The 23,705-nt window shown below is 45.6% G+C and overlaps 1 long non-coding RNA gene across 1 annotated transcript; it reads left to right on the top strand.

Annotated features, from left to right (window-relative positions):
* Nucleotides 1-8,552: 8,552 nt before the first annotated feature.
* LOC308465545 lies at nt 8,553-13,665 on the top strand. Its single transcript, XR_013980497.1, has 3 exons — nt 8,553-8,929; nt 9,047-9,104; nt 13,368-13,665. It is a non-coding gene; the product is annotated as an uncharacterized lncRNA (long non-coding RNA).
* The last annotated feature ends 10,040 nt before the right edge of the window (nt 13,666-23,705 follow it).

Genomic DNA, 23,705 nt, shown 5'->3' with positions numbered 1-23,705 from the left:
CCTGCCCACCTAGCAGTTCGAAAGCACCCCCAAGTGCAAGTAGATAAATAGGTACCGCTTTATAGCGGGAAGGTAAACGGCATTTCTGTGCGCTGCACTGGTGCTGGCTCGCCAGAGCAGCTTCGTCACGCTGGCCACGTGACCCGGAAGTGTCTTCAGACAGCGCTGGCTCCCGGCCTCTTAAGCGAGATGAGCACGCAACCCCAGAGTCGGTCACGACTGGCCCGTACGGGCAGGGGTACCTTTACCTTTAATTTGCACAATACATATGGTGAACTGGATATAACGGGATCATAAGAAGGGAAATCTCTAAATTCATGTGAATGAAAACTACCAAAAACCCATCTTCATAGAACTGAAAGGGACACGAAAGCATCATCTAGTCCAACCCCATCAGCAGGAATCGCAGCTGATGGCATATAAAGAAATGGTGTTTCTAATGCTAATGGGAGCCAGTGTCGCACAGATTCAAATTCCCACCTTGCCATGATGCTCAAGGGGTGGTGATATTGGGATACTTGGTTTAACTTGCCTAAAGGTGCTTGTGGCAATAAAAGAGGTATTCATATGTTCTGCCCTCAGCTCCCTGGACATTAGTGGTAGACTAATGTAACAAAAGTACCAAACAATAATATAAAATACTGGACTCTCGGCCCTGTTAAATCCAAATTACGGGAAAGGCACTTCACTCACTGGAGCTTGTAATTCTCGTCTTCCTGCTGGATGTTTTTGTGTGAGACCCACTGAACTTGCCTAATGAGAAGGTTTAAAAAATACATATCGAGCAGCTAATTTGGAGACTCTGGTTGGGGCAATGCCTACCTATCTATTAGCTGCATTAAGTCTCAAATACTTGCAAAAATGTAGCCAGTTCCATTTGTGCCTCTTGCTTCTCGGGTGTCTAGGTTGCAGATCGGCACTATGTTTCCCTTTGGCCAATCAGTATAGCAGCAAGTAATGGGGTTGAGAGGAACTCTGAGAGAACTTGAACCCTAACGCTGCTAACTTAACCATTGCTGGGAGCACCTGAGGTCTTACTGATACCCTAGAGGAGGTGATTGGCATAGATGTGGTTAGGACACTGGCAGAGATGTGAAAGCCAATGGCCAATGCACTCTTGCTTTGTGGGGGATCCTTTGGGAAGCAGAACAGAAATCGCCACAACTTTGATAAAACCTGCTGTTGAGCTGAGCGATGGAAGTTGTCAAGACCACTGATCCATTTAACCCAGCTCTGCCTCTTCTGACTTTGCATTAGTGAGCTTTCTACCTGGGTAAGGTAAAGGTAAAGGGACCCCTGACCATTAGGTCCAGTTATAGCCGACTCTCGGGTTGTGGCGCTCATCTTGCTTTATTGGCCGAGGGAGCCGGTGTACAGCTTCCAGGTCATGTGGCCAGCAAGACTAAGCCGCTTCTGGCGAACCAGAGCAGCGCACGGAAACGCCGTTTACTTTCCCGCCGGAGCGGTACCTATTTATCTACTTGCACTTTGACATGCTTTCGAACTGCTAGGTTGGCAGGAGCTGGGACCGAGCAACGGGAGCTCACCCTGTCGCAGGGATTCAAATCGCCGACCTTCTGATCGGCAAGTCCTAGCGTCTGCCTGGGTACCTTTTTCAAAACTCAGAACCATCTGCACATTCAGCTATGCCCCCCCCCCCCAGCTCCCATACATACTCAGATCTTGGGTTGCCTCTCAGAGAGAGTTTCAGAGGGTTTTCAACGAGGGACGGGGCCTTTTCAGTGGTGGCCTCTCCACAGAATGCTCTCCCAAGCCAGGCCTGCCAGGTGCCAACATTAACACTCTTTTGGTGCCAGGTTTAGATGTACCTCTTCTCCCAGGCTTTTGAATGACTGTGACGATCTTTCTTATTGCTGTTTCTATGTTGTGCATTTTAGGGACGGGGTATTGTTTGAATCGTTAAACTTGGTGGCGGGTTTGTTTTAATTACATGTGTTGCCTAGAGACATTATAATGAACATCCCGGCAAGGCTGCCTGGCGCCAGCACTGAACATCCTCGTGACTCCAGGTAAAACCCTTTTATCTTCTCCCAGGACAGCATGTGACTAGTTCTCATGAATGTTCTGCTATTAACCAAAGAAAATGTTTCCTACTGCTAATGTTTTTTCTGGGTCTTTTTCTGGATCATTTAGCTCCTAATTTTTTTGGTGTGAGTTACATATATATATATATATATATATATATAGACATAGATATAGATATATATTGGCAGTAAGTAACAACAACAACCTTTTTAAATTTATTTTTATTTCCACAGTGGGAACAGGATGTTGAATTAGATGGGGCATTGGCCTGAATCAGCAGGCTCTTGTGTTCTTAAGGCTGGTCAGCACAATGTATGACAGTGGTTTCCCCCAAGATCTCAGGCAGGAGACTTTGCTAGCTTTGCTTGGAGATACCAGGAATACTAGGAAAGGAACCTGGGACCTTTTGTGAGCTTAGCAACTGTTTTGCCACTGAGCTACAGTCCTTTCCCCCTGGAAACCCACCAATGTTGGCAGACATGCTCCTTTTTGTCTAATAACGTCTCTGTGTTCATTCCATTTTTATATTTTCACCTACGCCCCCATTTATACACATTTATTTATACCGTTAGCATGTTTACACAGGAATGCAGGAATACATAAAGATCAAATAGATGAGAACTACAATAAATTAAAATCAACACATGCCTGTACCCCATCATTCTACTTACCGTTTCAAAATTGAAAAAAGGCTAATTTATCCACAAATACTTAACTTGCAATCTCTTATGATATGTTAATTTGATATTTATCATAATTGACCATATTCCCCGCCCCCTAATCCATTAAAAAATGGATTGGTCTGAATGTGTAATATGTGCACAGGCAGACATACACTATTTTCATGAACAGCAAACAATCACACAGATTTAGCCATTTTGGAACCTAGCAAGGACATTTTCAAGTTTAACAGAACTCATCTTCATGCAAGGAGTTTTTGAAGAGTTCTGTGAAAGCTGAAAGCTCACGTCCTTCAATGCGAACCTTAACCAGCCCAGCGAAAGATGCTGTTTCTTCAATTAATATATTTTATCTCTTCTCCTTTGGAAGCAATGTCAGGGACTGCCATTAACAGCTTCACTCAGAGGAGTCAATAAAGTTAAAAGGGTACATAAAAATGGAGAAAAAACTTATCTTTGCTTGCCTCAGCCTGGCAACTGTGTTAAATGGGCAAGCCGCCAGCCATGGTGGTAAGGGAAACACAAACAAGCATAATCACAAAGGTGCCCCAGATAAGGTAGATGAAATCTTGCAATCAGAACAGAGGGCAGTGGCCTGCAATTAAATTGCCCTAAGAGAGGTCTGGCAGTGTTTGTTCTAATGGCTCGTGAGAGATGGGGCTGGGTCGGAGGAGGCTGCAGCATGTATACGTGAGATAAAGATGACTGCACGTCATGTAGAGTCTTATCTGTCTCTCATTGCCCCGTCTGTGCACGGAGCAGCGGGGCAGCTGAGGTTTCATAAAGCCTTCTGCTTCCAAACAGTCCAGCCTCTGAAAATTCCTCGAAATGGGCTCCTTTGCTGCTCAGCACATTACGACAAGACAGCAGTGCTCCTTTGCAGACACTGCAGCCGACGCACTAATGTGTCACGACACACAGTTTGGAAAGCTCTGAGTTAGACAATCAAAACACAAACACTGGTCAGTAGGCAAGCAAAGATGGAGTGAGGAATCCCAGCCCACTTGCAAAAAATTTGATCCCAAGCAAAACCCATCTCACGTTGCTGGGGGGGAAAGTGCCTCTGAGTTTGTGCAAAGGCTCCTTTCTCTCACTGCTTGAGGCATCTTTCATAGCTCAGGCTGCAGGATCTGCTGAGCTGCCCAGGGTCCTGACCACACCTGCATTGCTCTAATCTGCATGGAAGAGGCACCAGCTATTGCTTCTGCTTCTCCCATGACCCCAAACCCCAGCAGGATGGGGTAACAACTGCTGTGCAGTTACAGAGCTGCTCTGTGAATCGCGGGCTCCACTTCTGCCTTCTCCCACTCCTCTGCCCCTGACATGAAAGGTCCTGGCCAGGTATCTGAAAAGACTACCCAGAGAACTCATTGATCTAACCTCCTTCCACCTCATCTTGATGCTTCATAAAAAGAATTGAGATTTAGGTGTGCAATAATCTTCTTTTGAGGGGGGGAAACTTTATTGAAGTGAAGCAAACAAATAGACACAGCAAAAATAACAGAAACAACAACAAAAACAGGAAAGTATATACGGAAGAGACAAATGATTTTTTTAGGAAAGCCAGGTTTCACCTTGCACTGTGGAGAGGGAGCCTGCTCCACCTTGCCTGCTCCATCTTGCTTTCAACATATTTCCGTGATATTTCCTTTTTCAAATATGTAGAAATATTTGTTAATCCTCAACAATATTCTGCTGTGCTCATGTTCCATGTCTGCTCTGAGGATGCTGTGCAATGCTTTTCTTTCAATACCTTCTCTCTCTTTTTCTTATTTCCCTCCTGTAATTTTGTCCTGGTCTTTATAATTTTAAAACTTCAGTAAAAATTATATGAAAAGCAAACAAACCCCAAATTGCAACCAGCTTGCGAAAGCGCAGCTGGTGGGTGCTCTCGCCAGCATCTCAAAGAGCAGGAGAAGAGACTTTGGGCCAAGAGAAGATGGTAACCTTTGTACAACATGCTTTGGAGAGAGGACTCTGCCAACGGGCTTATCCGACACCACTGCTGAAATAAGCCAACACTGTTGATCCCCCTTCAGCCTAGCGGGACAGGTGGGAAAGGGCCAACAGGCCAACCAGGGTAAAGTTGAGAGGGAGTGAGGAGGTGGGAGGTAGGCTGGGGAGGGAGGGAGAATATAAGGTTGATCTAAGGGTCACCCTCAACTTGCCATGCAGACAGCTGCCAATCAGTGGTTGCCTCTGCAAAGATTGCTTGGGCAGAGCAATCTGAGTCCAGCAGGGCTGGATGAAGTTACAGACCTAGCAGCAAATCCTGATACGCTCCTCAGAAGTGTTTTTTGAAAAAACGAAATAGGCTTGGGGGCTCAAGTCTGCTTAGCAGCCATTCTTAGGAGCACCCCAATTCCAGATTTTTGTGTTCATGGGTGAAGAGTCTGCAGACAAATGATGGTAACTGTTAAGAGATCAGAAGGATATACAGTGGTACCTTTGGTTACGTACTTAATTTGTTCCGGAGGTCCGTTCTTAACCTGAAACTGTTCTTAACCTGAAGCACCACTTTAGCTAATGGGGCCTCCCGCTGCCGCTGCGCGATTTCTGTTCTCATCCTGAGGTAAAGTTCTTAACCTAAGGTACTATTTCTGGGTTAGCGGAGTCTGTAACCTGAAGCGTATTTAACCCGAGGTACCACTGTAATTCAGTTGTTCCCAAAGTGGGTGGTATTGCCCTCCTGGGGGGGATTACCCCGGGGGGGGGGCGCTTTAAGAGGCAAGGGGGTGGCAGAGGGACACTGGAGACATCAATGACTCTCTGGCTTTGAAAAGCGAGTTCCTCTCAGCTATGTTGAATTAAAGTACATCGTTTTCATTGCATTTTGAATAAACGTGCAACTAATTGTTACTGTTTTGAATTTCATTGTGCTTTCATGTTCCTTATTGGGTTGTGCAAACTGCTGTTCTGAATGATGCTTTTCATAGGGCAAGGGGCACTGAGGATGAGTTCATGGAACCAAGGGGACGCTGGCCAGAAAAATTGGGAACCACTGATAATAATCTGTAATTGGAGAGCTGGAAAACGTGTGGAAAAGAGGATCAGGATGGTCGCGGTGGGGGGGGGGGTGAGAGCACCTTTCCTAGGAGGAAAGCTAAAATCAGGGATAAAACAGATGTTCTTGGACTCCATCTCCCCCCTGACCTCTGGCCTTGCTGGTGAAGTCCATTTTGAAGGCCACAGGTTCCCCATCCCTATCACATGGAGACAACAGAAGAGCATGGGACGTGTTATGTAAAGGAGCCTACAGGTACTGGCATCTGTTAGAAGTGATACAACCTCTGTCAAAACTCACAGATTGCTTTGCCCACCAGACCATGCAAGGCAATTCCTCTGAACTCCATGACCAGCAACCAGAGCTAGCCATATTGTATATCAGTCTAAATAGCAGGGTTCTCTGCCAACACTAAATAAGTCTTAAATAAGCAGCCCTGATAAAATTACATAAGATCCATGTCTGTGGCCAGTATCTCTACAGCAGTGTGCCCCAACCTGTGCCCTCCTCCAGATGTTTTGGACCACAACTCTCATCAGCTCCAGTCAGCACTCGCTGAGGACGATGGGAGTTGTAGCCCAAAACATCTGGAGGGAACCAGGTTGGGGAGTAGGGCTGCTCTAAAGTACTAGCTGCAGATATTAAGTAGTGTCCTTGCACATGTGATGAATGCACAGAATTCGCTTTGCTGAGGATTTCAGAATGTCTTTTTTCTTTAAGAACCCCAAATCTTAATTTTAAAATTGCTGGGATTATTTCGTTTTGGGCAGTTGAAAGTTAGTTAAAGATGAATTGCACATACTTACTACGGAAATATACCGGTATTTTGTTAAGTTTCTCACATTGGGACCTGTTCTTTCCCCCCGTTTTCATTTACAAAACTCTGTACTCTGATAGTAGGCTTAAAAGCAGCCCCAGCCAGCACAGTGTTGGTGTTGTTGTTGTAAGAAAATCATTTCTTACATTTATATCCAGGGCTTTTGTTCAGCCAGAACTCTCCAGAACTCAGTCATGGCACCTCTCACCATTATAAGAGAACAAGGGAGACGTTCATGGTGAGCACCTCTTTTTCTACAAAAAAAACAAACCACATTGTTTATATCTCACTGTTTTCTCTGAAATGCTTGCAGAGAGGGAATGCGCATAACAGATTGTCATTGAATTGGCTACTCACTGTCTTGCACTGGAGCTACCTGCAAATCACAGCCTCTGGAAATCCTTATTTTTCTTTGCATTTATATGCCATAGAGCAAAGTTTAACAGCTGACCTCCCTTTCCTGCAGCCAGTGATCAGCACCTGTGAAAATTTCAAGTTCAGGAAATCTCAAGGTCAGACACCCTGAGGCATTTATGGTCCAGGAGAACGGTTACGACTTTCATGTGACTCTCTCTTACCCTTGATGACCGAAATAAAAGTATTGCAAACAAAGGATGGTTGAGAAATTAACAGAATTTCCTAGTAAAAGATCGTTCTCAAAATGCATTCATTAATGGTAACCTCCTCCTCCTTCCTGCCCTCTCCAGTCTGCTTCTCACACCAAGGCAAAAGCATTATGGCAAGCGAGGGCTCCTTTGTGCATGTGCAGAGTGTCTTTCCTACAAGGAGATGAATAGGGCACAACAGTCCTGCTCTGGGATACCGGGAATGTAAATCAACTGCTGCTCTGGCTTCAAAGCCCATATACTCCCAAACATATTTTCTGAGCCATGAGGCATGAGGACTAGAAACTTGGAGACCTTGTACTGCCTCATCATAATCCTGGATTTGTAGGGAATGTGGGAGAAGAAGGCAGGAGAGAAGGCAGAAGATAGAGTGACACAGAGGGAAACGGTGATTTTAAACAACAGCGGATATTTTAATAAAGCTGGGGTGGAAGGACACAGAGGAAAACGTTAGTTTTAAACAACAGCGGATCTCTGAGTAAAGAGGAAGGGAAGACACAGAAGTGGGGAGGAAGCATCGACATGGAGGGTGAAAGCAGGAGTGCTGCAGGCGAGAACAGAGAAGTAGAATCAACAGTAGGGTTGGGATGGAAAAAAGCCAGCTTAGGAGTTGTATGGGGTGGGAAGGGGAAGCTTCAAGGGGGTTAATGCAGGGGTTGGCAAGGAGAGTGGAGAGGGTCAGAGCCCCTAGGGTGTGTGTGTGTGTGTGTGTGTGTGTGTCTGTGAATGTACTAGATTATCAGGAAGCTGTTTTCTATGCCCAACACCATAATATTCTTGCACTCTTGCAGAATCACATCATCTATATAGTTTCAGGAAAAGCCAACTACCTTATAACTCAGCTGAGAATAGACCACGGGTCCAGCTTCCAGGTGAATTCAGTGGGGCCCCCTCTTTTTTAAACAGCTTACCTGGTGATTTCATAGCTAAAGGTAAAGGGACCCCTGACCGTTAGGTCCAGTTGTGACCGACTCTGGGGTTGCGGCGCTCATCTCGCTTTACTGGCCGAGGGAGCCAGTGTACAGCTTCTGGGTCATGTGGCCAGCATGACTAAGCCACTTCTGGAGAAACAGAGCAGCGCACGGAAACGCCGTTTACCTTCCCGCCAGAGCGGTACCTATTTATCTACTTGCACTTTGATGTGCTTTCGAACTTCTAGGTTGGCAGGAGCAGGGACTGAGCAATGGGAGCTCACCCCGGCGCAGGGATTCGAACCGCCGACCTTCTGATCGGCAAGTCCTAGGCTCTGTGGTTTAACCCACAGCGCCACCCGCGTCCCTTGGTGATTTCATACCTCCCTCCCAAAAAAGGTTCACGAGGCAAGCCAGGAGGAGTATGTTGGTTCTCCCCTCCCCAGCCAGACTCAGAGTGGATATTTTTGAAGCTTGATCACTCAGCACACAGAAGCCTCTCACAATCCAGTGGCGGCTGTTTACACATACCAGCTGTCTGCGAGGGGGGGTTTTAATTTATACACAGGCATGGATATGTATCCAGATATCTTTCCTGGAAGTTGTTTACCACCCTGGAGGCATCAGGGAGATCTGGGGAGGACACGAACCCACCACCCTACAAGGAGATGGAGTTGAGAGCTGCCTGCCTAACTGGGGACTGAAAGCGAGGAAGAAATATTCGTGGTGGTGAAGGGGCATGGAAAGATCCTGGCTTGTTGCTGTAGCAATGGAAGGGCAGCGAAGGGCTTGGCTTGACTTTGGGCTTGTCAAGGCAGATCCCACCTCAGCAGTCATAGCAAAGAGTATGTATCCGAGCCCAAAGGAGGCAAAACTAAGAGTGGAGAGTGTAAAATGATTATTTATCATGGAAATTTTATTTATAAAATTATTTGTTTCTTATTTGCTTTTTGCATTTATAGCCCTCCATTTTGTGCGTATCCCCTCTTCCTCAATGACTCCCCACAACGACCCTGTGAGGTAGGATAGACTTTTGATTGGCTCAAGGCCTCCCAGTGAGCGACATGGCCACATAGGGCTTTGTTTTGGTTTTGTTATTTGGTAAATATTTCTTATTCTATTTTATAATGCATATAAAACAGAGAGGACAGTTATTAAAAATAGGTGAAAATGAAAAATGAAAACCAAACTATGGAATAGGAACATCGAATAAGTGTAGTTGCACAGGTGTTAGAATAACCAAATAAAGAATATTAGCCGTATCTAATCAAGTATAATTCCAGATTTTCCAAGCCAAGTGGGGATTTGAACCCTGGTTTCTCCCAGGTCATACTTTGAACCCTCTAACCCCTTGGTTCCCAACCACACGCCCCACAGAAGGGCTATTTGATTTTTAAGGGAGGGCGAGAATGAGTTATTAACAGTGAATGGCCTTTTAGGCTTCCTCCATGTGAATAGGAGTTCACTTTTTGAATAATAAGAATTATATAGTGGTACCTCGGGTTAAGTACTTAATTCGTTCTGGAGGTCCGTTCTTAACCTGAAACTGTTCTTAACCTGAAGCACCACTCTAGCTAATGGGGCCTTCTGCTGCCGCCGCGCTGCCGGAGCACGATTTCTGTTCTCATCCTGAAGCAAAGTTCTTAACCCGAGGTAATATTTCTGGGTTAGCAGAGTCTGTAACCTGAAGTATATGTAGCCTGAAGCGTATGTAACCCGAGGTACCACTGTATATCATTGGGGGGGGGGCATCAGGATTTTAGAGATGCTTAGGTGGGGCATGGCCAAAAAATGGTTGGTAAACACTGTTCTAACCGCTACACCAGATGGCTTTAGTTCATGGCAGTTGGTTTAATGATTAAGGGCCAAGGAGATGCCTGGAGGATTCCTCATCACTGATGGGATAAGAGCAACTTCATGCCTTCAAAATGTCTCTTATCTACTAGGCCCAGTCTGTATTTTCTGGCTCCTGTCATTACTAGCAGTACATTGTTTCTATTTTGAGGAGAAAAACTTCCACAGAGTCCAGTGGGGTTTACTCAAGACCAGAGATGGCTTGCGTAAAATTCCAGAAAGAATTACATACCCAGGAACAAAAAGAGTGGCAATAGGCACAAATTGTGATGGATGTCTTCCAGATTGTTAAGTTGTAGGCGAACACAGATACCATCTCACTTCTGATGTCAGTCCAAGACAAGCAATTGCAGAGCAAAATGTTGTATTCAAAAGGAAGCAGAGAACAGCCAGAGGGAGACAGTGGTGGTGCAGTGGTTAGAGTGTCGGACTAGGACCCAGGAGACCAGAGTTCGAATCTCCACTTGGCCATGGATCTCACTAGGTCACCTGGGGAGCCAGTCACTGTCTCTCAGCCTAACCTACCTCACAAGGTGGTTGTGGGGATTTTAAAAAGAGGGGAGATTTATATATGCCACCTTGAGCTCCTTGGGGGAAAAGTGTAATAATTAAAATAAATTAATAACATCTGCTCTATATTTTGGAAAGTGGTTTGTCTCTGTGTGTGTCTGTCCATTTGTTCTCTATACTTTTGAACACTTCTCAAGATAATATCACCAAATTCGGCACAAAGATTCCCAAGGTGGGGGCGGCGGTGTTGGGTGCCATTTTGAAACAAGATGGCAGAACGAAACATGACGTTGGCATGACTTCACCTGGTTCTTGGGGTGATGGGTCCAAATTCACAAATTACACTATTCACTTAAAAACACAATTTTTGGTTTCTAAAAATTCCCCAGGCAGCACCAGGCACTTCTTGCTCATAAATAAACAGTTGGCAGCAGCATTCACCAACCTGATGCCCTTCAGATGTTTAGGACTACCACTCCTATCAGCCCCAACCAGGAGGGCCAATCCGGAGAGATCTTGGGGGTTGTAGTCCAGCAACAACTGGGGGACCACAGTCTCCCCACCTGCTATGCCAGTGAAATCAAATGGGAGTGTTCTACAAAAAAAAATTCACTGATTTTCTGTCCCATGAGAAATATTAACAGCAAACAGGCAAAATTTTACTTTTAAAATAAAGAAGAATGTGGTTATGGGCAAAGTTTAGCAAGGGATAACATGAAGGCTAAATTTAAATTTTATTTTAAAAATTATTTTATTTTTAAGTAAATTTAATTTTTTTTATATTGCCCCAATAAAAACTTGTACCTTGATACTGAATAAGCCTTCTCTCTATCTTTCGGAAAAACAAATCTCATGAAACTCCCTCTTTAAAAAAACGAGCAGCCCCAGGTGGCTATAATGCCATCTTATTTATTTCCCCACCTTTGTTTATTATTATTATTCAACATGCCCCTATTTTGTTTAACATCTTTTTACTGATTGATTTCATTTATATCCCACCCTTTTGTCCAAGGAGCTCAAGGTGGCACAACGCCCCTGCGAGGTAGGTTAGGCTGAGAGGCAGTGTCTGGCCTCCGAGGTCACCCAGTGAACTTCATGGCCAAGTGGGGATTTGAACCCTGGTCTCTGAGGTCTTGGTCCGACACTCCAGCCACAACACCACACTGACTCTCCAGATGAAGTTTTGGAGAACTCAGGAGCTCGCCAGATTGGTCTTAATCAAGGTTTTGCTCAATTGAGAACCCTGCCCCCACCTTATAGACCAACATTTTCTTATATAAGCTTATGAAAAACAACCATGAGTTTTGCAGCACGCTGAAGATAGACAGAATTACTGCAACGAAAGTTTGCTCAGGGTAGAAGCTTACCTCATCAGGTGAACTCTAGTCCAAAAAGTTTATGCTATAACAAATCTGTTTGTCTTCAAAACGCCGCAAGACACTTGTGTTGTGTACACACAGAGACATTTTATTATAGAATAAATGGAGACTGAACACTTGTTTTCTTCTATAGAGTCTGCACACAATGTAATAAATATAATAATAATAACTTTTTATTTATACCCTGCCCTTCCCGGTTCAAAAACCGGACTCAGGGCGGCTAACAACAAATTTAGAACACTTAATTATAAAAGCAGCATAAAATACAGTATAAAAACATGGATAACAATAAAATTCAAAAATCAAAAATCAATTTAGGGGAAATAAGCATTAGATAATCCCCAGGGCTAGCTGGCTGAATTGGTCCTACTTGGGCCAGGGGAGAATTAGCTGTGGGGTCTCAGAGCAGGTGATCTATTACATATTTTTTGTCCCTAGCTGCCTAAAAACACTAACCTATTTGTAGCACAAAAAAATACAGTTTTCCTCAATCTAGAACAGTTCATGCCTGTCCTCAACCATCCTCCTTCATTGGAGGTTTTAAAACGGATGTTGGATGGCCACCTGTCAGGGATTCTTTAGCTGCGATTCCTGCATTGCAGGGGGTTGGGTTGGACTAGATGGCCTCTGGGAGCCCTGCCAACTCGACAGTTCTATGATTCAACCAGCTGCGTTCGCCCTAGATTGAGTCGAAAGCCTGCAGTGGGTGTGGTTACTTGATAGGCAGTTGATAACGCTCCCCTTTATTAGTTCGCCCACGTCTTTCTCTCCCCGGACATGCCCCAGGTGAATGAAGGACGTGGTGATTGTGATCTTGGTATTTGCCCACCCACAAGGTCATTGGGTGGGTGTGGAGACACGCTCATCTGCCTCCTTGCTTGTTTTTGCAGTCACAGGCTAATACGACTATTGGCTACCAATCTGGGAGCTTATGAAAGATCACCTAGTAATTAGCTGATGGATCAAGGCCATGCTTAATTGTCCACCCATCAGTAAAAATTTGGACACTAGAAAGAAATCATGGCAGTACCAAGTACAGTGGTACCTCGGGTTACAGACTCTTCAGGTTACATACGCTTCAGGTTACAGACTCTGCTAACCCAGAAATAGTGCTTCAGGTTAAGAACTTTGCTTCAGGATGAGAACAGAAATCGTGCTCCGGCGGCGCAGTGGCAGCGGGAGGCCCCATTAGCTAAAGTGGTGCTTCAGGTTAAGAACAGTTTCAGGTTAAGTATGGACCTCCAGAACGAATTAAGTACTTAACTCGAGGTACCACTGTATGCAAGCTTTGGGGCTATCACAGAGCTCTTTATCAAGACAGAGCAAGGGCACTCGAAAGCTTTCCCATTGCTATATCATAACAGCTGGTCCAACCTTAAAAAGAGATGTTGTCATCTTTATCTCTTCTGGAAATCAAAGCACTGGCCACTGTATACTAAACTTATCAGCCCAGAAATTCCCACTTGTTTTATTTTGGACTTTTCTTTAAAAACAAATGACTCAAAAGGTATATAACTTCCCTACCTGTTTTGTTTTTCAGGAAATGTAGGGCAAATGACGCCCTTGGTTATTGACATTAAACAGTGCCCTACTTAAGCCCAGAAGAGTCAGCAACAATGGCAGCCAAGGATGGAAGGAAGCCTCATTGGACAGAGAGGGATTTACTTCTGAGTAAACATGTGCAGGGTTGTCTCCAGGGAAAGGCTAAAAGCTCAGGGCAGTGCCGGATTAAACCCTGTGGAGGCTGCTAGGCAGTCAAAATCGGGGGTGGGGCCCTCGCAAATTAACTCCTAATGCGTTTTTGCAATATTCTTCCAAGATCAAATCAATATTATTTTGATCCCTTGTTGTGGGGCTCCTTCTTTGGTGATCACTCATAGCCGAGTAAGACTGCCTTCTGTGAATATGGTCTTAATGGTGTGTCCATAAGTGACTGTGGAGGACAATTCTGAACTCACACATCCTTCAGCAGTGGGGACATAGGTTTCTGGGCAGGAACTGTGGGGCCCATAGGCTGGTACCTACTCTGCCTATTTGGTAATTCGGCACTGGTGAAGAGTAAAAAATTAGGTAAAAGGTAAAGGGACCCCTGACCATTAGGTCCAGTTGCAGACGACTCTGGGGTTGCGGCACTCATCTCGCTTTATTAGCCGAGGGAGCCGGTGTACAACTTCTGGGTCATGTGGCCAGCATGACTAAGCCGCTTCTGGCGTACAGCTTCCGGGTCATGTGGCCAGCATGACTAAGCCGCTTCTGGCGAACCAGAGCAGCACACAGAAATGCCGTTTACGCTCCCGCCGGAGCGATGCCTATTTATCTACTTGCACTTCATGCTTTTGAACTGCTAGGTTGGCAGGAGCTGGGACCGAGCAACGGGAGCTCACCCTGTCGCGGGGATTCGAACCGCCAACCTTCTGATTGGCAAGCCCTAGGCTCTGTGGTTTAACCCACAGCACCACTGTGGAGGAAGCTATTGATCAGCTTTTACTCTTTGCTCTGCCCCCAGTGCTATCATCTCTCTCTCTCTCTCTCTCTCTCTCTCTCTCTCTCTCTCTCTCTTATCATCATCATCATCATCATTTATTTCATTCATATGCCACATTTTCTTCCAAGGAGCTCAAGGTGGGCATACATGGCTCTCTACATCATTGGGTGATGCTTTTCAACCTAACCTACCCTGCAAGTTGCCCCCACCCCCAAAGTAGCTGATTGCAGTTCGAAAGAGGAATCGTCGCTAAAGATCCATACATAAATTCCTTCAAGCAAATCCTTCAGACTTACCGTACTTGAGTCAGAGAATTCTGACGGAAATGGGCATGGAAAAAATAGCTAGTGTTTGCTTATTTGTCCAAATGCCCAGAACAGAATTCAGTCCAGCGAATGAATATTGACTGTTATCTGCTGTTGCTGCTTTCTGAATGAAAACAAAACATGTTTATGTATCCACCCCCCTGCCCCCATTTGCATTGTGTTTCCTTTGCACTGAAATGAATGCGGTGGAATAACATAATGACAACATAATGTGCATAACTTAAATAAGTTACGCACACACACACAGCAACACTAACCCAGGGCTCTGACCTGACCCAGAGAGTACCTCACTTGGCCTTGAATCATGTTTTTTGGGAGGAGCTATTGTTTAATTAGGGCTAATTTGGTCCATCATCTTGATTCAAAATGGCAGTTGATGGTTCAACTTTGACATAAATAAACACCCCACCCCACCTCAGGAAGCCTCTTGCCAATTTTGAAATCTGTGCAATTTTGACCCCTTAAGCCAAAAATCATGTGAAGTCACACTAAAGTCATGTTTCAGTCCACCATCTTGATTCAAGATGGTGCTTGGAGTGAAGATGTTGATGAAAATTGCTGCTGCCTCCATCTCAGGTAGCCTTGTGCTGAATTTGGCGGTGATATCTCAAGAGGCATCCAAACCTATGGAGAACAAACAGACAAGCCACTTTTTCAAATGCATGGTAGATTCCAGCAACTTTTTGTTTTGCAAGTTTCCCCATTCAGTAGGATGGTCCATTTTGACTAAATTGTGGAACTGCATGATTTCCAGCACCTGCGGACTTTGGTGAGATTCATGAGTAAAACCTTAAGGCATCAACAAACTCTTTCTGCTTACCAAACTGTACATATTTTGCACGTACAGGACTGTCTAAGGCAAAGATTATATCAATGAAGTACACAAAATCCTGAAGATTGCCTTTTCCTGTTAAGAGAACCTAGCCTCTGGTCCCATCTTCTATTTTTTTAATACACTCAGTGCTTTTTTTGTTGGGGGACACATACCCCTAAACATTTTGTGAATCCTTGTACTTTTGTCCATTTACTGTATTTATTTTCCCTGATTTGAATTACGGTATAAAATGATTTTCTTGAGTCAAAATGAGAGTACTCCTAAACATTTTTTTAGGGGGGGGGAAGCACTGGATACACTACACAGTTTGTTGCAACACTCAAACCAAACCCCACAGGCAAAAGAAGGAAAGTTTTTTCCCCACATGGTGACGGGTCTCCAAAATCAATGTCTTCTCACTGTTCAGGACCGTCTTTAGCATATGCGCCACCAGGGTGCAAAGATCTGCCCCGCACCCCCAAATTAACTTTTATGATGCTTATGTCACTATTATCATTTGATAAATAGAGCTCACACCTGCGTGGCTCCAAAAGGAGTTTTTGTGTGTGTATTTTTGTTTAAAACCAGCTTTTCTAAAGAAGACAAAGAACACACTGGGAGTCGATGTAATGACTCCACACATGCGCTTATGGTCGTAGGGAGGTGTCAGAAAGATGAGATGGGTGGGCATTGTGTGCATGCGTGGGAGAGCCATATTGGGCAGCCTTGCATTGTGGGAGCAACCTTATTTCTAGAGCAGCTGGGAGGGCCCTAGTGAGCACACATATACAAGTTCTTCTTGGGAAGGTTCAGGAGTCTGTGCACACTCCTGTCGCTAGATAGGCGCATTCTCTTTCTGTCTGTCTCTCCCTCTTTCCTGTCACTCCCCCTCCTCCCGGCTTCGGTGAGCGAGACTTTCCAGAGACGTGCCTCTGAACCCGTTGCCGCATAGCAGCTCAATACAATACAATAGACAGCTTCAGTGGCGGGCATCTGGTGCCCCCCAGAATTCGGCGCCCGGGTGCCCTGCACACCTTGCAGCCCCGGGTAAAGACAGCTCTGTCACTCTTCCTGCTCATAGAGCATCAAAGCAGCAAGCCGGGGAATAAATAGTCTGTGGAGCTGTGGGTTAAACCACAGAGCCTAGGGTTTGCCGATCAGAAGGTTGGCGGTTCGAATCCCTGCAACGGGGTGAGCTCCCGTTGCTCTGTCCCTGCTCCTGCCAACCTAGCCGTTCGAAAGCATGTCAAAGTGCAAGTAGATAAATAGGTACCGCTTCGGCGGGAAGGTAAGCAGCGTTTCTGTGCGCTGCTCTGGTTCGCCAGAAGCGGCTTAGTCATGCTGGCCACATGACCCGGAAGCTGTACGCTGGCTCCCTCGGCCAATAAAGCGAGATGAGCGCCGCAACCCCAGAGTCGGCCACGACTGGACCTAATGGTCAGGGGTCCCTTTACCTTTAAACAGCTAATGCATTCCTAGAGTTGTTGCTTTTAAAAATTGTTTTAATGGCATAGGTTTTTTAAAAACTCATGAATCAGGATGCAAACAAGAGTAAGTGGTGATGCAATGGTTAGCATGTTGGACTAGGGCCTGGGAGAGGGCAGGGTTCAACTCCTCACCCGGCCATGAAGCTCCCTGGGTGACCTTGGGCCAGCCACTGTTCCTCTCAGCCTAACCTACTTCACAGGGTTGTTGCAGGAATCAAATGAGATGGAGGAGACCCACATGCACCCTCTAGAGAGAAAAAAAGGTGGGATAAAAATGCAACAAATAAGTAAATAAATTGGGATGAATGCTCATAAGGACAAGGTTGTCTGGGGTTGACACCAGCCTCTGCCGCTTTTACCGTTTTGCATCGTAAGAGGCTGCACAGGGTGCACCAGAGTGAGGTGGCAATAAAATAAGATGCAGAATAAATTAGGCAGGTGATAGCTAGAAAGAAAATTGGAGAGCACATGTGCTGTGGTGCAGAGTCAGAGTTAATATTAGTTGTTTTCCTGCAGGCTTTTTTCCTGTCACCAGGCCAACTAGGATAAAGGTTGCACATTGTCTTTCCTCATGAGCACTCAATCGCTGAAGACTTTCCAACTGTGTGACCATGCCCTTCCTCAGTCCCCAGAGCCCTTGCTTGAAAGGCGAAGGTTCCTTCCCTGTCTCATGGCACGATTCATAACAAATTCCCTCTGGGGGGGAAAGCTTTCGTGTGCAAAAGTTTTTTCTATAAGTTGCTGCTCCATCTTTCATCTCATATTATTCCCATAATTAAAAGACCCCTGTAATGTCCAGCTGTCCCAACTGACCAGGGAACCAAGCGACAGCTGCCCGTCTATGTCCTCTGTCCATGGTAAACTACTCTTGAAATTTTGTCTGCGTGAGTTTTCTAGTGGTGCCAGCCTAGTTCCCACCCTAACGCAGCCAGTAATTACTTTTCTGAATGCCAAGGCAGATACGGCACAGAACCAGCCTTCCTCAAGCCCTCCAAATATTTGATTACAGATTCCATAGCCGCAGCTCGGCCATTTTAGACCACAACTCCCATCAGCCCCAGCAAGCATGGCTGTTTGGTGCTCCATCTGCTGTCAGTGGCAGCTGTAGTTCAAAATATCTGGCGGGCCCTTGGTTGGGGAAGGTGTCAGAATAGAGTAATTGCTTTGGAAGACGATAATCAGACATCCAAACAACAGGACCAGTCCAATGAAGTTGATGTTGAAGAATTATTGCTTCGACACTGGTGATCTTTGCTTCTTCCAGTACACTGGCATTAGTTCGCCTGTCTTCCCAAGTGATGTGTAAAACTTTTAGGAGACACTGTTGATAGAATCTTTCGAGGAGCTGGAGGTGGCGTTTATAAGTGGTTCATGTTTCACAAGCATACAGTAAGGCTGGTAGTACAATAGCTTTGTAAACAAGCGTTTTGGTTTCCCTGCAAATGTCCCGGACCTCAAAAACTCTGCACTTCAGTTGGGAGAAAGCTGCACTCACAGAGCTCAGGCGATGCTTGTAGAAAGATAAGCCTTGTAGAAAGATAACTGCCCAGGTAGGAGAAGTGATTGATGCTATTATTATTATTATTATTATTATTATTATTATTATTATTACCCCACTCATGTGGCTGGGTTTCCCCAGCCACCCCAGCCATGCTTTCCAATTGAGTTGGATTTGTGGCACTGCAGAGGGGTTGTTTTGTGCTTGTTGGTGCAGCACTTTGGTTTTTTGGATGTTGAGCGACAGGCCAAGCTTTTCGTAAGCTTCTGCAAAGACATTTGGGACGGTTTGGAGGTCATCCTCTGTGTGTACACACACTACGTTGTCATCAACATATTGAAGCTCTATGATGGAAGTTATGGTAACCTTACTCTTTGCTTTCAGCATACTCAGATTAAAGAGCTTTCCATCTGTTTGATATATGATTTCTACTCCGGTGGCGAGTTTCCCTTCGACAAAGTGTAGGATCATGGCAATGAAAATAATGAATAGAGTTGGGGCAATAACACAACCTGTTTAACACCTGATCCCACTGTGAATGGTTCACTTTGAGAGCCATTGTTATCTGCGATTGTTGCTGTCATATTATCATGGATGAGCCGAAAGATGTTCACAAATTTATCTGGGCAGCCAATTTTCAGAAGGATAGTCCACAGGACATTACAATTTACAGTGTCAAAGGCCTTAGTCACGTCAATAAAAGCCATATACAGGGGTTGGTTTTGCTCTTTGCATTTTTCTTGAAGCTGTCGAGTAGTGAAAATCATATCCACTGTCCAGTGGCAGACAAACCCTCTCCAGCACCCGGGGCTGCGCAGCCCCGCCGGTTTAACTCTTTCCTTCCCAACAAAGAGGTTTAACTCTTTCCTTCTCAACAATGGAAAGGAACACACACACACACACGGATCCTATTAGTGCTGGGGAGAGGAACATCCCTAATATTCCAGATTCCCTTCCAGGGTTTACATGGTAGCTAATAGTTTGGAGGTGGACATTTTTGTGGAGAACACAGTGGGGAAGGAAAAAATGGTTAGGCCAGATGCACCCCTTTGGGGAGGGACTTCTCATCTTAGGGGCCTTTACAGAGAAGGCCCTCCACCCCCTGAACCTCTGAGAACTACCAAGAGGGCTCCCTCTGCTGATTTGGGCACCCAGGAGAGGCTGTAGGGAAGGAGGGCGTCTTTCAGGCATAAAATACCCCCCAACATTTCTACGATGAAAATAGGGACATCCTATTCCATAATAATAAATTCACTATTCATACCCCACCCATCTGACTGGGTTGCCCCAGCCACTCTGGGTGGCTTCCAACATATATAAAAACAAAATAAAACATTTAACATTTAAAAAAACTTCCCTATACAGTGCTGCCTTCAGGTGGCTTGGGAATCGGATAATTCTATACCCTACAACATTTCTGCGATGGAAATAGGGATGTCCTAAGGAAAAGCAGGACATTCCAGGATCAAATCAGAAACTGGGACGGCTTCTGTAAATCCAGGACAGTCCCTGGAAAATAGGGGCACTTGGAGGGTCTGGTATTTGGGGCCTGAGTTGTTTGGGGCTTTAAACACCAATGTGTATACCTTGAACTGGGCCCAGAAACAAACTGGCAACCTGTTCAGATGTTTCAAAACAGTGTTTATATGAGATCTAAACGGAACCCTGGCCAGTAATCTGGCTGTTGAATTTAAGACCCATTGAAGTTTCCGAGTTGTCTTCAAGGGCAGCCCCACAAGGAACACATTGAAATAATACAGTCTGGAAGTTATTAGAGCACAGAATGCAGTGGCCAGAGATCAGGAGATGCTGGGAACGGGCAGGGTCACCCTCCCCACATCTGTCCCCCGATAAATGTCACCAACCAACAGCTTCCCCCAACCAGAGAGGTTCTGGAGCTGATACTGGCTGGCAGCCAGGTCAAATTGAGCCCTGCACCAGATCTGGCGGGTGGGGTGTGGAGAGATGCTGAGGTGGGATTGCAAATAAGGAACTAGAGATTGTGGGGGCGAGGGTTCAGTTGCAAGAGGAAGGCAGGGTAGCAAAACAGCCGGCCGTTTTCTTTTCCTTGAAAACTGACACTCCTGCTTATTGCTCCTAACATGAGGCTATGATGAAGCGCAATTTCACACACGCTCTCAACAGTAAAAGGAAGTCGCCCTGATTGGCTGGAAGAGATAACAGCCGGCAGGCGATTGGAGGAGGCCCGTTTTCATGTGCACATCCATGCGCCAGCAGCATGCTCCTCTGACTAAGGAGGGTGAGGAGGAAATCCAGCATTGCTTGAGGGTATCCTTTGGCCCCTTTTTTCATCAGCATCAGCACCTCCACCCCCACCCTTCCTACGGGGGCGGGGAACTGCCCCTCCAGGGAAAAAAATCTATTTTTAAAATTCTGAATAGGACGGTGACTAACATTCTCAGTCTCAGTCCCAGAGTCAGCAACTCCCTCACTTGAAATTGAATCATGGATCCCACAAGGAGAAGTCGAGCTGTGGGTATTCAGCAGAGATCTCCCCCCCCAAGGCACTTGGTGCATGCTCAGAGACCCTCTTCAGCTGTTACTCCATATCAGAGCTGCATACCCTCCAACATTTCTCCGATGAAGATAGGGACATCGCTGGCTGGGAAGAAGCTGTGGTTAAGCACTGGCCAGACCATGAGATCCTTCTGGTACATCATTTCTGCCCTCATCTGGTTACTCCTGGGAAACTCACAAGCAGGGCAGGAAAGCGACAACTCTCCCGGATTGGTATTTGAAGGTAGACTGCCACTGAGCCTGAAGATTCTATTGAGCTATCAAGGCTAATAGCCCTTGACAGTCTTATTCTCCTCCATAAATGTGTGAAACAGAGCCGGCCCACGAGAGGCAGGACCCCACCTTCCCCACCACTTCCGCTGCCACTGGAATGCCCCCCTCTCACCAGCAAAAGGGAGGTGTTCTAACGTATGGCGTTGCTACTTTTCTGGGGCAGAAAATACGATCTGTCTATCTATCTATCTATCTATCTATCTATCTATCTATCTCAGGCATAGGCAAACTCAGCCGTCCAGATGTTTTGGGACTAGAACTCCCATCATCCCTAGCTAGCAGGAGCAGTGGTCAAGGAAGATGGGAATTGTAGTCCCAAAACATCTGGAGGGCCGAGTTTGCCTATGCCTGATCTATCTATCATCTGTCTACCGTGTGTGTGTGTGTGTGTGTATACACCTCTATAATTTCACAGTGTTTAAAGCACATCCAACACACATTTAAAGCACATGACTCCCACAAAGACTGCTGGGACCTGTAGTTTTCCACTCACAGAGGTACAAGCTGAGCACCCAGTTAACAAACTATGGCTCCCAGGATTCTTTGGGAGAAGGCATGTGCTTGATATGTGTGCATTGGGTGTGCTTTAATGCATCTTCTCTCAGTTAACACACGCTGTCATCTAACCCCCTGCCACACACCAACTGCCTTCCTTGAGCAAAGTCTTAGATTGTAAGGTTTTCAGGGCATGGACCTATCTTTTTCTTGCTCCTAAAGCTACATGACCATTGAAAGCAAGGTATTTGTAAAGTTGAGGTGCAGTGTGGTGTAGTGGTCAGAGTGTCAGACTCAGACATGGGAGACCAAATCCACACTCAGCCATGAAGGTCGCTGGGTGACCATGGTGACCAGTCAGTCAGTCTGAGCCTAACCTACCTCACAGGGTTGTTGTGGAGATTAAATGAGGAGAGGGGAGAGCCATGTACACCACCTTGAGCTCCTTGGAGAAAAAGGCAGAATATAAATGTAATAAAGACATAACTGAACACACAGCCAAGTAGAAAAATAACCTGCTCCCTTGACTTTGGCTAACTGTGATTTTATTATTCTCCCCGCCCCCCAACAAAACCCCCTGAGAAAGAGGATAAAATCCTGAAACTTCAGACCAGACCCTGAGATTCAGGCAACCCTCAGCTACTCAGAAAATATTCAGGAATATGAAATTCCAGCATTTGCCCATCAGAAAAATTAATGTTAAGGAAGGTTCCTTCAGATGCAAATCATTTGCCTAATTTATCTGAATGAAAACAATAAGGTTGTTTGTTGGGGACTGTGTACTGTAGTTTCTTTGAAAAGCAAGTAAATTTTGCAACTGCCTTATTTAGTCATGCCTCAAACCCATTTCCCAAGGCATGCCTTGCCTGGATAAAGAAAGTGGGCCACCTTCTACACTCCTGTGGTGTGTCATATTCTGAAAACAGAGAGTTGAGTGTGAAAAGAAGCCAGCAGAATTCAGCAAAAGCTCTGTTAACTGTTGATAAAGTAAGTATAAATACACTTTAAACATCAAGGCCTGAAGAAGAGTCCTGTGTGACTCAAAAGCTGACTTTAAATGTGAGACGAATTGGGGTGGAGGGGAGCTTGCTCACCGCATTTGCTAAACTTCAGTCAGGTCTAAAACTGGTTCTTCTAGCTGCCCTGGAGTTTCCCAAAGTTTTTCTTCTGGAGCTAAGTAAGATAGCAATAATTCATCTGGTTATGACTCAGATGAGGCAAGGCACTGTGTGTTCTAGGGACCGGGGCTCGCTCATGAAACATCTTGAGTAAGTGGGAGGCACAGGCAGGAGGGATCAGGCGCAGGGAGCGTGGCTGCTGTGTGCAAAAGGCCTCTGGCCAATCAGGTGCTGCGTGATCCCTGCAGCCAGCCAATCAGCCCCCTTGCCTCTCCCAAGCATCCTCTGCTGAGCTGGCTTCAGTGTTAGCAAAGCGCTGAGGCCAGGAAATCCAGCCTGCCTGTGGGAAAGGCTGAGTCTCGCCCTGTGCTCCTTTTGTCTTCCCCATGAGAAATGCCACATTCTCAAGATAATCAACCTCAAAGTGTTCTGAAAAAGAGACCGGAGCTTATTGCTTTCCCTACAAATCCTAGCGGCACAGACATAGTTCTTGGAACAGGGCAACCAATACGTTTCCAACTGTTCTCAAAATCTGATTGAAACCCGGTTCATTGGAAGCAGCTTCAACATCCCATCACAATTCAAATCACCCAAAAGCCACACACTTGATTTTAAGACTGTGTACACACTATACTTTTAAAGCACATTTCCACATACACACACGCACACATCAAATTCTGGGAACTGTAGTTTGCCCCTCACAGAATTAACAGTTCCCAGCAACCCTTATCAAATGACAGTGCTCCGAATTCTCTGAAGGGGGAAATGAATGCACTTTGAACATGCTTTAAAGGTATGCAGGGTGTATGCAGTCTTATTGTTTATTTTTATTTTAATCTTCCAC

This window comes from Podarcis pityusensis (assembly GCF_964106645.2).
Source record: "Podarcis pityusensis genome assembly, chromosome: 16".
Taxonomy (NCBI): Eukaryota; Metazoa; Chordata; class Lepidosauria; order Squamata; family Lacertidae; genus Podarcis; species Podarcis pityusensis.
This window is presented reverse-complemented; position numbering and strand designations above follow the sequence as displayed.